Raw genomic sequence first — 17,439 nt, forward strand, 5'->3', positions numbered from 1 at the left:
TTGCATCTGGAATGCTTAGGAGTCCTCAGTATGAGTCTGGCATGCCCTCCCTGGCCCTCAACTCATATCTGGCATACTCCAGGGTTTGTTGGTTACCGCACGGAGCAGTACAACCTCAACCCTACCCATACAACATGTCGACATGTAACAGTTAAATACTCATACACATAATCAGATAATATCAAAAGTAGTTCTACAGATCTACCAGACTAGCATATCAAACTAGCATGTATATCTAAATCATACTTAACATATCAATCACTACGAGGATATCAATCCAATGGGCCATCCTTGGTGCCTTCGACCCCTAAGTAGAATGAGGAAACTCACCTCACAATGTCGAACTGAACTGGAAAGATCAAGCTCTCGAGCCACGACTCCAAGCTCAAACACCTACAGCCACTATAGGACCAAATCCATCAAGACCCAATTAAACCGAAATACCCTCAGAAGTCAAACTTGGTTAACCTCGGTCAAAGTCAAAGTCAACAGTCAAGGTCAACAGTCCATGTTGACCCAAATCGTCGAGTGCATCTCCTGACTTGTCAAGTTCCTTCATATCTCAGAAGATCGTAAAAAGCTCGAGATAACTTACCGAGTTACCCAAGTAACTCGTCGATTTCCTCAGTGCCCTGTCAACTGGGAAAACCCTCGTCAACTCGCCGCGTCATCTCAACCACTCGTCGAGTTCACTCAGTATCCAGAAGCGGGAAACCTTACCTAACTCGTCGAGTTGGCTAAGCAAATCGTCGATTTTTCCTGTCTTGACGTATTCAGTCCTTTCTAGTCAACTCTAAGGCCCCAAACTACATATCTATCCTCTTAGGACTGAGATACCATGTAAAATTGCTAACTTTACATGCATGCAAGGCTTGTAAAGGGTTAAAACACTAAAACTAAGCTTAATAAGAGGTTTAGGGCATGGAGGAGGGCCAATACTAGATAAAATGGGCAACTTTATGTCCATGGAGGCCTAGAGGTGTCCAAGTCTAAAACCACCTCCTCATGAGAAGCTCCAATCCGAGAATGACTCCATTTTGCACCAAAAATGACCATATAGTTTCATACGAGGAGATCTAAACAATAAAAGTTCAAGGTATCAACTTTATACCTCAAGATGGTTACCAAAACCGTCTAGATGTCGGATCTACTGCTTCTCCCTTTGCTCTAACCTCTTCAAGCTCCAAGTTCCTTCACAACCACACCAAAATTACTCTCCAAGGCTCTCACACACTCTCAAGAAGGTATAAGGCTCGAACTAGGGTTTCTCTGGATGATAAGGTGGTAAGGGAGGCTGGTGAAGGGACTTAAGGTCCTTTAAATAGATGCAAACCCTAAAAATTCAGGTTTTTATGCACAACCTCAACTCGTCGAGTTGAGGTCCTCCAACTCGTCGAGTAGGTTCCATAAACCACGCGGCCTCAATAGTTTCTGCACAACGATTTGGGGTCTCCAACTCGTCGAGTAGGTCTTAAGTGATGTATAAAAATTCTTGAAATTTATATCTGGGAGTCGGGTGTTACATTGCCAGTAATGAGTAGCAGTCTTTTGGGAATGATTTGTTTAGGTCAGTAAAATCAACACACATCCTCCATTGCCCATCACTTTTTTTTGCAATACTGGGTCAATGTAATGCACGACCTTTAACAGAAGGTACACCCATAAAATTTCACTTATTTTTTTTTTTTTATAAAAATACATAGATGAACGCTTACATTAACAATCTAGTACAAGTAGTTATCATCAGGATCAGTTCAAATAAATTAAAAAACAATGATTCGAGTCGGATATCACTATTTCTTTTCTTTGATCTTAACTTCTTAAATAAGGTTACCTGCAAAACACACATCAACAAAAATGATAAGCTATAAAGAGCTTAGTGAGTAAACCTTAACAATGATACATGTAAGAATTATGACATATAAATACACCAGTAGTCAGGTGTACTGTTTCTCGAAATTCGTTTACTAATTATGATTTACAATTTACTGGTCATTCATCTCATCATACTCTCTCTCTCTCTCTCTCTGTGTGTGTGTGTGTGTGGATGTGTGGGGGTGTCTCCCTACTCTCTTTATACTTATTCTCTTTCTTTTCTCTTTAATCTCTCTATATACATTCTCTTCCTCTTTCTCTTTATATACACCTATCTCTATATATTCGCATTTTCTCTTATTACTCATTCCCAATTTATCTCCCTTTCTCTCTCATGTATCTATACTATTACTCTTGATATTTTCTTTCTCTATACTCATACTATCTCATTCTCTCTCTATCTGTATATTTATATTCCACTTCTATTTTACTCACTCTTTATCATTCTCTCTCTCTCTCTCTATATATATATATATATATATATATATATATATATATATATATATATATATATGATAGGATTTCTAGGTTATAAAATTTTACATGTGGCGAAAAACACTTAAACCCTTAAGTTCACATGCAACCTAGAAAGGATTTATGTTTTCATGATACTGATTTCTGGGACACTCTGATATGACTTTACTTTTGAAACAATGGTTCTTTTTTTTGTAAACAACTATGGATAATGTTTGTTTTGAAAACTTTAAATTTTTATGATTTTTGGAGTGTTACATCATTATCCAAAATCTTGTTTCCCGATTTCCCGAGTTGTAAATACTAAATTGGACTTCAAATTAAACACATCAATTAGTCATGGATGGGCCAAGCACTATATAGTCAACATCAAATCATCGAGGGGCCCAATGATATCACTTTTCCTGTTATGGAAAAAGGAACAAATTACATTGACTACATAGTTATATAACTCACACATCAAATCACAGATGAAATTACCCTTTATAACATCTAGTCACGAGATGTGTTTTAGTAAACCAATGCAAAACTAATATGTACACAACGAACTATATATCTCTGTTTTAAGAATAGAAGATATTATCTTCTTAAAATTACTTGTGACAAGATCCATGAAGTAATCTCTAAGTGTGGGTTTTTCAATACTTAAAATCCCTATTTTCAAGGTACTCATGAATAATGTAGCAATTCAAATTGCAACATCTTAACCTCAATCTACAATCTACAATCAATTTATGACAGTCTTAATTCACTACTTATGTCCAAAAGTATGAATGAATGTGGAAGTTTGAATAATTCAAATTAATCCATGAATTGCAAACATGCAAAAAGAAACACGAGTATAAATAATTGAATAAGACAGTACGATACTCATAAATAATTCTCTATTATTCATTCACCAAATCATTTACATTTACTTTTGTTACAAGTTTCAAACATATCACCTAACTACTAAAATTAATATCGTCTCTTAGGCTTGTGCTCCTAGCATGCTTGTACTATTTGACCCTACTCATATCCTTTTTGAAAGGATTTGAAACATTATCTTCGGATGGCACTCTCTTCACCAGAAGATGTCCTTGTTCTACCCGATGTCGATTGTAATGGTACTTTATGTCGATAAGCTTGGATCTACCATGATCCTTTGGTTCTTTTATCAAAACAACCAGTCCTTCATTATCGCAGAATAGTTCCAAGGGTTCCTGAATAGTTGGAACTACTATGAGATCTCTGATAAAGTTCTTTAACCAAGCCACTTCCTTTGATGCTTCACTCGTTGCAATGTACTCAGACTCACATGTGGAATCAACCACTATGTCTTGCTTGGAACTTTTCCAAGTAACCACTCCTCCATTCAGTAAGAATACCCAGCCAGAATGTGAACAAAAGTTGTCCCGATCTATTTGAAAACTGGCGTCATTGTAACAACTCACTCTTAACGTATCATTTTCGCCAAGAACTAGGAACATGCCTTTCATTCTTTACAAATACTTAAGAATGTTATTCACCGCAGACCAATGGGCTCTGCAAGGATTTCCCTGAAATTGACTAACCATGCTCAAGCATAAGACACATCAGGCCGAGTATAGGTCATTGCATACATGATCAATCCTACAACCAAAGCATATCAGACTTGACTCATGTCAGCAATCTCTTCATCAGTACTTGGACTTTAAGTCTTACTCAGCTTCATAATATTATGAATGGGCAATTCCCCTTTCTTTGAATTCTCCATACTTAAACACTTTAGTATTTTGTCCAAATATGTAATGTGGATGAGACCAATAAGATGATTCTTTCTATCCTGATGAATTCTTATTCCTAGAATATAGGACGTTTCCCCTAGATCCTTCATAGCAAAACACTTCCCAAGATAAGACTTAACTTCTTGCAAGGTTGAAATGTTGTTTCCTATAAGGAGTATATCATCAACATACAAGACTAGGAAAGTCACTATACTCCTACTAGCTTTGACATATACACAAGACTCATCTTCACTTCTACAGAACCCAAACTCTTTGACTTTCTCATGGAAGCAAAGATTTCAACTATATGATGCTTGTTTTAATCCATAAATTGATTTCCTAAGATTACACACTTTATCAGGAAATCTGGCATGTATAAAATCCGCTGGCTGACTCATGTAGATTTCCTCAGATAGTTTCCCATTAAGGAAAGCGGTTCTAACATCCATCTGCCATATTTCATAATCTTGAAATGCAGTTATAGCAAGCATAATCATGATAGACTTTATCTTAGCTTCTGGTGAAAAGGTCTCATCATAGTCAATCCATTAGGTTTAAGTAAACCCCTTTACAACCAGCCTAGATTTATAGGTTTGTACATTCCCATCCATTTCGGTCTTCTTCTTGAAGATCCATTTGCACCCGACCGTCTTTCGACTAGGCACATAATCAAGCAAGTTCCATACTTAGTTATCATACATGGACTGAATCTCACTGTCCATTGCCTCATTCCATTTTGCAGCCTCAGGGCCTTCCATTGCTTCCTTGTAATTAGCAGGTTCATCCAAATTTACTAGTGTACGATCAATGACAAACGTATCACCATCTGCAATAATATGGAAACCTTAGAACTCGGGCGGCAGGCTAACCCAACTGGAACGACGAAGGGGTAATGAGATATCAACTTTATTAACTGGATCCTATTCCTCATGTTGAGTGTTATTGTTGTCTAAGGTTCCTTCATTGGGTGACTCATGAATTTCTTCAAGATCAATAGCACTCCCGCTGCCCTCTTTGAGTATGATCTCTCTCTCTCTCTCTCTCTCTCTCATGAAAGACTCCTCTTCAAGCTACAAAGACCACTTTATCACCAGGCCTTTAGAACAAGTATCCAAAGGACTTATGTGGGTATCCAATGAAATAACACTTCTCGGCTCTGGGTTCAAGTTTGTTATTTTTCTCTCGTCTTACGAGTGCTTTATAACCCCAGACCTTGATATGTACGAGCGAGGGAGCTTTCTTTGTCCACATATTATGAGGTATTTTCGCAAACTTCTTTGTTGGAACAAGATTCATGATATGGGTGGATGTCTCTAAGGCATACCCTCATAAATGAATAGGAATAGAAGCTCGACTAATCATGGAACGAACCATATCTAGCAAGGTTCAATTACGCCTCTCATATGCACCATTCAGTTGTGGAGTTCTGGGAGGAGTCAGTTATGAAACAATTCAATATTCCTTAAGATAGTCGTGGAACTCGATACTAAGATAGTCACCACCTCTGTCAGATCTAAGCATCTTTATCTTCCTACCTAATTGATTCTTGACCTCGTGCTTAAACTCTTTGAACTTTTGAAAGGTTTCTGATTTATATTTGATTAAGTAGATATAACCATATGTGGTGTAATCATTTGTAAATGTCATGTAGTATCGATTAGTATCTCTTGTGGCGAATCTAAATGGTCCACACGCATCCGTATGGATTAGGTCCAACAATCCTTCACCTATCTCACATGTTCCACTGAAAAGTGATTTTTTCATCTTGGCCAAGAGACAAGATTCACACTCATCATCTATCCTAAGATCAAATGATTCCAACACTCCATCCTTTTGGAGTTGGGCGATGTGCTTCTTAATTATGTGCCCAAGATGACAATGCCACAAACATGCTTTGTCCACACCATTGGACAAATTAATATGAAACACACTATTGCCTAATTTATCAACACAAGTCACAGTTTCATACACACCATTACAATGTAAATCTTCAAACATAAAAACACCATTATGATAAGTAGAAATAGAACCAACTTCATTATCAACTGAATATCTAAAACCTTGTCTGAATAGTGCATGAAATGAAATAATGTTTTGCATCATGTCTAACGAATAACAACAATTGATCAAATTAACCCAAACACCATTACTAAGAACAAGCCCATATGTTCCAATATTAGTAATAGGTGAAGATCGCATATTCCTCGTGATAATATTAAGCTTCCCATGCTCCACCTCCTCACTTTCTCTTACCCCTACAAATCATAACAAATATGGAAACTACATCCTATGGAAAGGACCCAAGAATGAGAAAGTTAAGGAGCCTTTTTCTTTTTCCTTTTTCCATATCCAATGGCCAGGATAGGAACATTTGTTGCAGTAGAAGCATGGTTTTTCTTCATCCCCGATTCAGCAGTTTGCAACAAATTATGGAGCTTAGTCAATGTCGTCTCCGTGTTTTTCAAATGATAGGTCGAACGAACTCATCACAACTAGGAGGTAATGAGTTAAGGACTATGTCAATGTCCAACTCATCATCAAACGACACATTAAGCCTATGAAGTTGCTCCACCTACCTTTGCATCTTTTGTACATGAGGGCAAACAGACTCTCCTTCCTTAAGCTTACAAGCCATGAAATCTTTGATCACTTTGAAATGCTCTTGTCTCTCTTTTTTTTGAAAGTTTTCAGCAAGATCGAGATCCATCTCGTATGGCCAATATTCTTCATAGAACTTGTCCAGTTCTGGTGCCATAATGGCCACCATGATGCAAGCAACCTTTGTGGCATCATCAGAGTGTTTGTTGTTTGAGGAAATTTCCTTAAGAGTTGATTCGGGCCCTAGTGTGGAGTATCAGGCCCTTGCTTTCCTAGAGGCCCACAATCATGTGACTAAACGGGATTCATGGAAATGGCCATAACTTTGGCTACAGATCTCCGTTTTGGGACTACGACCAGTCAAATCGAAGCTTGGAGCAAGGATTACGTCTAGAAATCGCTTTCTAAATGGATTTATGAACAATTTTGTTATTTTCCTTAATTTTTGGGTTTTGTTTTTGAGTTTATATTTGGCCCATGGACTTTTAGGGTTCCGTTTTAATTTCTTCTTCTTATTTAACTGATTTTTACGTAATTTGGATGGTCGATCATCAATTTTATGAACTTTCATTTTTTCCCAATTATGTGCGTGTTAACCCAGATTTTGAAGACAAACCCACGGCATTCGTAGAATCAACGTGGTTTTGAAGAGATTGACCTGGTTATTCTTTTAGAATCAACAGGTTCACTCTTGTTTATTTCTGTTTGTTTTGAACATTACATTAAGAGTGGTGGTGGAATGATCGATTTGGATAAGAGGCTTTTCGAGGACATATTCCTTGCTCTCATATCAAAGAGTCATTTTCAAGTTCCTTATCTAGTCCATGTAGTTAGGACCGGTGAGCTTCTCTTTCGACAAGATCGAGAGTAGATAGAAATTAGAGTTGGAAGAGCCTACTTGAGTAGTACTTTAACAACATCATACTTTTAAGAGGTTGTGTCCTATCAAATCTGTTCGGTTAACGACCCTCCACCATACAAGGGAGCGAAGGGTGAGAGTGTACACCTAGCAGCGATCATTTTATAGGCCGCTTCCTTATACCCCCCCCCCTCTTATAGTATGGCTTCATGAATGAGGCATACTAGCATTTTGATAGATTTGTCATTTATATATATATATATATATATATATATATATATATATAATACTAAACTTTTAATCATATATATATAACATAATGTGCATTTTAAAACTTTTCAAAATACTAGGGTTTAAAATTGATCTTTTGAATTAAACGATTAATAATAATTAATTTTAACTAAGTAACACTTTAATCTTTTTTCTTAATTAACCAATTCATTAAATAAATTTAAATCTTATTATTTACCAATTAAACAATTAACTAAATAATTTAAACACTTGGATTAAATAATTATTTACCAATTAAACAATTAATTAAATAATTCAAGTTTAATCCTAATCCCTTATCATTCTAATTTTTGAAAAAGGGTAGGGTTTATCAAGTTTTAATTATTCAAATTTTAAATCATATTAAAATAATAATTAAGGAAACTAGAAACCCTAGGGATATAAATCAAAATTTTGAAAATAATGGAATGGTGGCTAGGGTTCCCAAAAACCCTAACCATGTCGAAATTTAAGCCTTTAGGTTTTAATTTCCATAAACCCTAATTTTGATTAATTCATTTTACTGCATAATCAAATAGAAACTAAGGCTCTAATACCACTGATGGGTTTTCTAGGTTATAAAATTTTACATGTGGCGAAAAAACAGTTAAACCGTTAAGTTCACATGCAACCTAGAAAGGATCTAGGTTTTCTCTATTGATAGCAACTAACTATGAATATCAAGAAATCCTAGGAGAGAGACTATAAAATCGAAATTCATATTATAGTAGGGTTACAAACCTTTTGATTATTATTGCAAATAATCAAAGTAGAATCCTTCTTCAAAATCTTGGAAAGTTAGCACCAAATGAATGGATGCCTCTAATAGCTTGTACCAAAAACCCTAGTAGCAAGAAGACTTGAGGAGATAGGAGGCTTGAGCAAAATTTCGGCTCTATGAAGGTAAAAAGGACTAGACGAAAATAATAAGAGCCGGGGAGGGGTTTAGATAACTGAAGGAAACTTGAGGCCATAGCTAGGGTTTTTGGGATAAGACCCAAATTAATTAATATAATAATCAAGCTACATTATCTCCTTATCCTAAGCCTCATGAATGAAAATTCTAGGTTACCTAGCCAAATTTTGTTCACCCCATCCCATGGGGTACTAGAGTTTTCCTGCTTCAACTTTCAATAAACAACCAAAAAGTACCATCACTTTAATCGATTCAATTAATCCCAAAATTAATTCTAATTAATTTATTATTAATTCCAAATTAATTATTATTATTTATTATATTAATCATATAATATATTAAAACTATTTATTCCAATTTATTAATCATATAATGAATTTGCAACTCAGTATCTTCTTCCAAAAGTCATTCTATCCAAATACTAGGTTTTTAGGGCAACCCAAAAATGATTTTGCTTCTAATTCAAGAATATACCAATTTAGATATTGGCTCTCTCTCTCTCTCTATTATATACTATATAATTACTCTTTTTCTTTACACTTGTAAACTCTCTTTACTCTCATACTCTCTCTATTTCTTTAATTCAAAATTATACTAACTCGTCATTTCGTATAACAATACTTTAATATAACACTTCCATATATGATTGTATTGTAGATGAATCCATATGAAAGTGTATCTCGATTCATAGACACTCAAGGCCCTCTTTTCTTGAAACCTTTGAAGATTTTTGGGAAATAGTACTCTAGAATCATTGTCCACCAATTGTCATGCTCACTCGGCTAGTTGACCACCACAGGGTATTGAGTTCTATCTTGTCTCTAGCAGCATTATAAATTATAATCATCTTCACTTCACATGCTATATATATATATATATATATATATATATATATATATGTATATATATATATATATATATATATATATATATATATATATAGTTATCTACCCTATAAGATTGGTGTTAATAAAGGAATCATGTAAAGCAAATAGAGTAATTGACATTTGTGACCAGATCCAGAAGTGTGGAGACTATTTTCTAGCAGAAAATAATATATGTACATTCACCAGAACAATAACTACAACTGACATCTCTCTAGTGTTATGCCATATGGAGAAGAGGTGAGACAATCATATAAACCTAAAGTTGGGCTATTTTCAATGATGAAGAGAGAAGGGTATTTTTGTCTTTTTGTCAAAAATATTAATTACTGTACATTTTACCATCTTCAGTCTGAGGGTCTTCTACCTGTTTTGCATATTCAATATCTGCAATGGCCTGATCATGGAGTTCCGGATGACACGTCAGCAGTTCGAGACATTTTTAGAAGAATACAACATCTTCCCTCATCAAAAGGGTCAATCATGGTGCATTGCAGGTTAATTGATCTCATTTTTATAAATATGTTTTCATTGATTAGTTAGTTGTTTATCTGATAAAAAATTTATATTTTTTACAATGTAGGGATTGGTAGAACTGGAACATATTAGGCAATTCATAACACCATTCAAAGAGTTTTAATTGGTGACAAGTTTGCTTTGGATCTTTTTAGCACCATAACAACTTTCAAGGGGGGGGATGGTCCAAACATTGGTATGTATGTATGTATGTATGTATTTAGTAATCGAAGAGGGAATGCAATGGAATGGAGCATTCCAACGGAATCAGAAAATCTTGTTTGTTTGCCACAAAGGAATGGAATGTGATTCCTTGGTTCTCTTGGTCTGATTTTCATTCCATGGGGGACGGAGGGAATGATATATTATAGTTTTAAATTATGTTTATTTATATAATCTCTTAGTAACATCGGTGCTTTTAAAAAATAAAAATTTAAAACTTGAATAAAACTACTTTTTTCTTCTTTTTCCAAAATAAATATAAAAAAAATCATCGTAATTTTATTTTAGGATTTCATGGTACTTAATTTTTTATATTTGTAAACAAATATTTTGAATAATTGTATTTTATTTATTTGAAATACATAAGTACATACTGTAATGATCTTTCCATTACCCCTTTATGATTCCATTCCATCATACCAAATAAATGAAAGTACATTGCTATTTGTGGTTAAAGATCAATACTTCTTCTGCTATGAAGCTATTATTGATGAACTTGAAAACCTTACCTCAGATTCCAACATTCAATCAAGGTTAAAATGGTAAATTCATCTATATACAGCTTACAAAAACACCCACTTTTGTATTTACGTTGTACAAAATCTCACTGTCACATTTGATGTCTTGGTTTTTGGCTTGTAATTTTTATTTTATTTATTTATTTGTTTTTTCTGGGATTTTGGTTTCTAATTTTCGTTTTTCTTTTTGGTCTACATTATATGTTTTCAAGGTACCCACACAATGTGGTCACATCTATTATTGGTAAGATTAAAAGTACATTGTTGTAATCGAGAGTTTTAGTAAAGTACATTGTTATTTCTATCAAACACAAGATCTAAAAAAGTTTCATAAACTAAAAAGGTCAGGATATAATATCAAAGTCAAATGTAGCAAATAGCAACAAAAATTCCACTTACATTAATATAGCCAATATCCTTAAAAATTTGTACCCATAATGACAACCTATTTATGATTTATACCAATTATATCAGGTTAAAGTTTTAACCTGTTGAATTGACAACCGACTACCTTTTTTAATTGTGTTTCAATGTTTTTGCTCATATTACATCCAAAGACTGCCCATATGGAAGTTATATTGTCATACCATCATCATTGGTTCTCTTCTATATAAGAAAAAAGTCTGCAAATTATAACAAATTACCGGTTCTCCATGTAAAAATTTGTTGTGATCATTAGAAAATAGTAAGAACCATGATATTTAGGGTAAAAAGTAAGTATAGTACATGCATTGCCTAAATCTGTCAAAAAGACAAAGTACATTGCAATTTACCATAATTTGCTCTAATATGAAACTAAGACAATGACTTCAATTCTGTTTACCATAATTTATTTAATAAATAAAATGAAAATAAATAGTAAAAAAGCCCAACCCACCCTTAAATGTTTAAGATCTGATCCAATCTGATTATAGGTTGAAATTTCCCCTCTATTATTAATAATAGATTAATATCAAATGACTGGTTTAGAGAAAACCTAGATTAGCTGATAATAGCAAGAGGGAAAAAATGGTATATGGGTAATTTGTCCTTGTTCTGTTGGAAAATTGCCCAAGGGGCATTTTAGTCCTTTTGATATTAGTTTAGTGGTAGTACTATGTTAGTGGGGACAATTTTTGTAGTCAAGCGTGCTAGAATTCCTTTGTCTCATCTTAGTCCTAGCAGTAGTATATATATATATATATATATATATATATATATATATATATATATATATATATATATATATATATATATATACTGTTGAGAAGTTTGTTCTTTTATGGAGTCGAGATACCCACATCTAGAAAGCTGGGATTGATTATATATGATTATTATCTATCTTGTTTCTTTTAATTCTTTGAGTTCATTTAAGATTATGGAGGGCCTATCATCTCATGAGTTTTAATTAATGTCATTGTCTCACCCCTCTTTTGCACTTTGTTGCTGCTTTGGGTATTGTTTGGACATAAAAAAAAAATGTTTCCTGTCCCGCAATCAACCATACTTGAAGTTCATTCTGGTCCTGAAATACCAAAACTGACCTCATACTTTCCCTTTAACATTTTTCCTTTCGAAACTGATACACTATTTACACAGAAAAATGGAAACCTACTTCTCTTCTTTCGCCTTCTATCAAAATAACTACATTTTTGTAAATTGAACTGCCAGGGAAAATTCAATTAAAATTTTAGACAAAAACATAAAAACATGATGCCATTTTGACCAGTTATATTAGAATATTAGACAAAACATAAAAACAAAAACCAAAGCTTGAAGACATATTGTTTCAAATTATAATTAAAACAAATAAATCAAAGTTCAATTTTATGAAAACTGGATTTAGAATGGCAATTTATTTATTTTGGTTAATCATTTGGCATTTGTAATTAGCAAAAACTGATCTTTCATCATCACATGTTTTAGGAACTTTTTGGAGAACATAAGCAGCACACTTATCGTTTATCATCAACTCCATAAATACATGCAAGTAAGAATTTCAGTAACCATTTTTTATTATATGACTGAAGTGGTTCATTTTCATCAATGGTGTGTAATATCTTCGACTTTGTTATCAAGATCAGTACTTTTCAGCGACATTGGAGGCAATTTTTGTTGACTCATTTGAACTATTGTTGGGTAACTAATTACACTGTAATACATGTTTATTCATGTGGCTTTATATGATCCAATACATCCTATCAAAAAATCAACATGAATCATAATCATGGGACCAAATACACCGTAGATTAACAGGCCTGAAAAGTAGTATAACAGTCAAATCATCCAGGGTTTATAAGTAGAAAATGATGAAAAATAAATGGAAAATTTTCAACGAAAGAACAATTCAAGTATTACCAATAACATTAGACTCAATTGTAATTTAACTGGCCTTTAAATATATAAACAAACAAACACAAACCAAGAGAAAGTGAGAAGAGGAGCCTTCAATGAACAATTTGTTGGATGCCTATCTTTGGTAGATATTTGGATGCTTTCGCATCAAAAAGTCTTACATCTTAGAATATGTATATGGTCCTGTAACGTAATGATAAGTGTTAGGACTCCAAATGAATTAATGATAAGTTTTTCTTACCAAACTTTTTGTAATAAACTTGATTTTAGGAGGCACAAAAGGGATACCCATTTGCAAAACATCATTTTTACAGGAGAAACATTAAATCTCAATGCTTAAAAAGGAATACACTGCACACATCAATTGAAGAAACATTAACAAGAATAGGGAACCAAACACAACCCATGCAAATTAGAATGAAGATCAAAATTTAGAAATTAAATGAGAGAACAATTGACAGTATTCATATGAACTTCTTGAAGAAGATTAAAAAGATGTAAAACCTCCTTAAATCTGATTAATTGACTATTCCCGCAAATCATGGTGGAGTTCCAACAGACCAAGTCCTCTCAGGCATTTAGCCGCAACCAAGATGAATAAAGAAACCCCATTAAATTATTAATAAGAACAAAGAAAATTAATTATGCACATTCTTATTAAAGGTCCAAGAAAATACAAATGGAAACATAATGTTCACTTACTCGACGAAACAACTTTCAAAGCATGTTTCTCGGAATGGAATTAGAGTTTGTAGCTTGATTACTTTTCCATGTTCCACCTCCATCCCTTTGATTGCCCTAGAAGAAGATGTTGTCAAATAAAATCAAAGAAACCCCCTGGTATGATTTGGTGAATATTGCATCCATAAGACTCCTCTATAAATCTTTTAAATATATTATATTTTTATATTTCTACACATTTGGTCACTGATTAATTGACTATTCCCCTTCAACTTTTAAATATATTATATTTTTATATTTCTATACATTTCGTCCACATTTACCCCTTCAACTTGTTAAACTGTACACATTCAGTCTTTATGACCGGTTACTCCAGGTTAGCCGATAAAAAAACGACTTAATAGGGTATATATTTCTCAATTTGTACACATTTAGTCCTTAATATTTTTGTATACACATTTTTTTGTTGCAAAATAAGTCATTTTTGTGTTTGTAATCATTCAGTACATATGAATGATTTCTTTAGGTTTTTCTCACGACGTCTTATGTGGGACAATCATTGATTAGGTATTTGGGTATGTTGATGCTTATGTCCATCGTGATCTCGACTGTTTAGTTGCGTAGGTCTTGTGTTCTGAACATTGTAACTTCTTCATACGATATCAGATTTTAACGATCTTTATATCCACGTGTTCGTTTTTTGAGTCTATTGCAACTTTCTTTAAGATTATTCCTGTTAAAATATAATATATTTTTACTTACGATTTAATTAAAAAAAACATCCATAAATGCATTCATAAAGAAACGTATGAATATAAAGATCGTAAGTAAAAAAATCTATTATATTTTAATGGGAGTAATCTAAATGAAAGTTGTAGTAAACTAAAATAAAAACGCATAGATATGAAGAACATTAAAATTCAAGATCGTATGAAGAAATTATGACGTTCAAAACACATAACCTAAGCAACCAAGTAGTCGAGATTTCAATAGACATAAGCATCAAAAGCCCCAAACACCTCATTAATGATTTTATCATGTAAGATGTCATGAAAAAAAACTAAAGAAATCATTCATAAATATTGAATGAGTAGAAAAACAAAAATGACTTATTTTGCGACGAAAACAAATATTAAGGATTGAATGTGTACAAAAATATTAAGGACTAAATGTGTACAAAATGATAAATATATTACCCTATTAAGTCATTTTTACCGGCTAACATGGAGTAGCCGGTCATAAAGACTGAACGTGTACAATTTAACAAGTTGAAGGGGGTAAATGTGGACGAAAAAAAACTCAGTGACCAAATGTGTGCTTCTTAAGTAGCATTTACTTACCTTCTTCATCGAAGGCTTCCATTGATAGGGAACTGTTCTATCTAATGTGGCATTATCACGTGCGGCAAAAAATATATTACCCTTTTAAGTCATTATCTTTATCTAAAAACAGAATTTGTTATCAAATTTGCTTGTTGACCTTCTTCAAAATAGAAGCCACGTCTAAAGAATTTTTTGACTTAAGCCGTATCTAAAGAATTTTTTGACTTTAAGGCAAAAGTCAAAAGTAAGTTTTAAAAAGTGTCTGACTAATGTTTGTAATTTACCTTTTTAAGAGGACAAAAGTCACAAAAAATCATGATTTCTTGTCTTTTGAAAAACCACCTATTCCTTCTTGCCAAAAAGTTAATTTCAAAAGGTCTTTTGTAAATGTCAAACATCTTTTAGAAAATTTTGACTTTTTGGTCAAAAAGTTACTTAAAAAGCAATCCCTAACAAAACCGAAACCAAGAAATCAAAATAGAAAAGTGGAAACACAAACCCAATAGGCTAAAAAACGAAAAAAAAAAACAAAACAAAGGAAGAAGATGTGTTATTTCAATTTAGAGCATGGAATAAGAAATCCGGTGAGACAATTGAAAGATTATCGTTGATACAGGGAGGGAAGCCGCAACCTATTCTCGGGGAAGGAGGCCTGAACTGTCAACGGACGTTGGGGATTTCAACTCGAAAAGCAAGGTAGAAACCCGGATTGATGACAAGGAGATTAGAGACATGGTTGTCGAGGAGGTGTGAAAGGGATTACTGATTTGGTTCATTTGGAGTAATCCAGCATAAAAGGATAGCACTTTACCAATGTTGGTTGTGTAGGTTACAAATATGATTAATGAAAAAAATAATAAGAAGGTCGAGTGATTACCGATTTACTGCAAAACCATCAGATGTTATTCAGATCCCACACTTCTTAATCTCTTCAAGAGCTCTCTGATAAACATCCAACATATGCAAATTGTATGATACAAGCAAATTAATCATCAAATCAGGAGTCAATATCTTTCCCGTTTTTGATAGAGATTGGGTTCTCAGAAAATAATTATAGGTGGCATATTCAACATGCTAGTTATTCATATGTTTAATCCCCTGACCCACACTTAATTCATGCAATGTCTTCAATGCATACTTTAAAAATGAAAGAACATAAAAGTAAAGAGTGAAACTGGAACAGACTCCCCTTGAGATAGAAGTGGAGAGGTAGAACTTGAATGTTACATGGTTGACATCTTGTGAAATAGCCGGAAAGCAAGACTTTGGACCGCTACATGAATGATATCTGACATGCTAAGACAATGGAGTCCTAATATGGTGTTGAAACAAGAACTTGAAAATCAAATGGAAGATTCACCACGCCGTGGCTAGAGAATGCCACGTTGTGGACTTCAATAAAACTGGAGGATAATCGTGAATTTTTTTCCTCACTGTGTCATGGCTGTTGTATTTTCATAAATATATTATCTTCTGTCCAATTGTGATTCTAGTTGGAAAGGTAATACCAAGGTGGTATACCCCCCCTCCTCAAAGTGACGTAAAATCATGTCTTTCCGGTTGATATGACTTTTAAAGCTCATCTTTCGCTCAAAATCTTTTTTCAAATCGTCAAATCTTACCCCATACTTGTTCTTTTAGTCACGTTATCGGGAATTTCTAATGTATGTTCTTATCAACCAAACTTGTACCTGTGGCACCCCCATTTTCACGGCCAGAAAAGACTGATTTGTTTATGCTTTATTTTGGAAATTAGAGTATCCTTTTAAAGAAAAATGTTGCAGAATTTGTTCCCAGAAAAACATGATAAATACGTTATCAAAACATTCCCGAAGAAATGTATTTTATTCATTTTAAAACATTGGGATGTCATTGTCAATACATAAACATAAGCATAAACAGATCTTAGATTCATTTACTCTAGTGATCTACATCTCCTTAATCTCTCAGTGTAATGTAGCTTCATATTGACACCTGTGATACAAATAAACTGAGTGGGTCAAGTTAGGAAACCTAGTGAGTACATAGGGTTTTCAACCCACAATAATATAGTTATTATTTTTAAACACCAAACAATTAACCCAATTAGTCATCCCCATTATCTTATTTATTCTTAAGTATCTTCCCTATGAATAATCTATTCCTCATTATTTATGCCTAAGGATTGTCCTAATGAATAGGCAGGAAGTCCATTGTTTCCAGGGTTTATTCAACAGGCTCTAAGT

Source organism: Lactuca sativa, chromosome 8 (genome assembly GCF_002870075.4).
Source record: "Lactuca sativa cultivar Salinas chromosome 8, Lsat_Salinas_v11, whole genome shotgun sequence".
Lineage (NCBI taxonomy): Eukaryota > Viridiplantae > Streptophyta > Magnoliopsida > Asterales > Asteraceae > Lactuca > Lactuca sativa.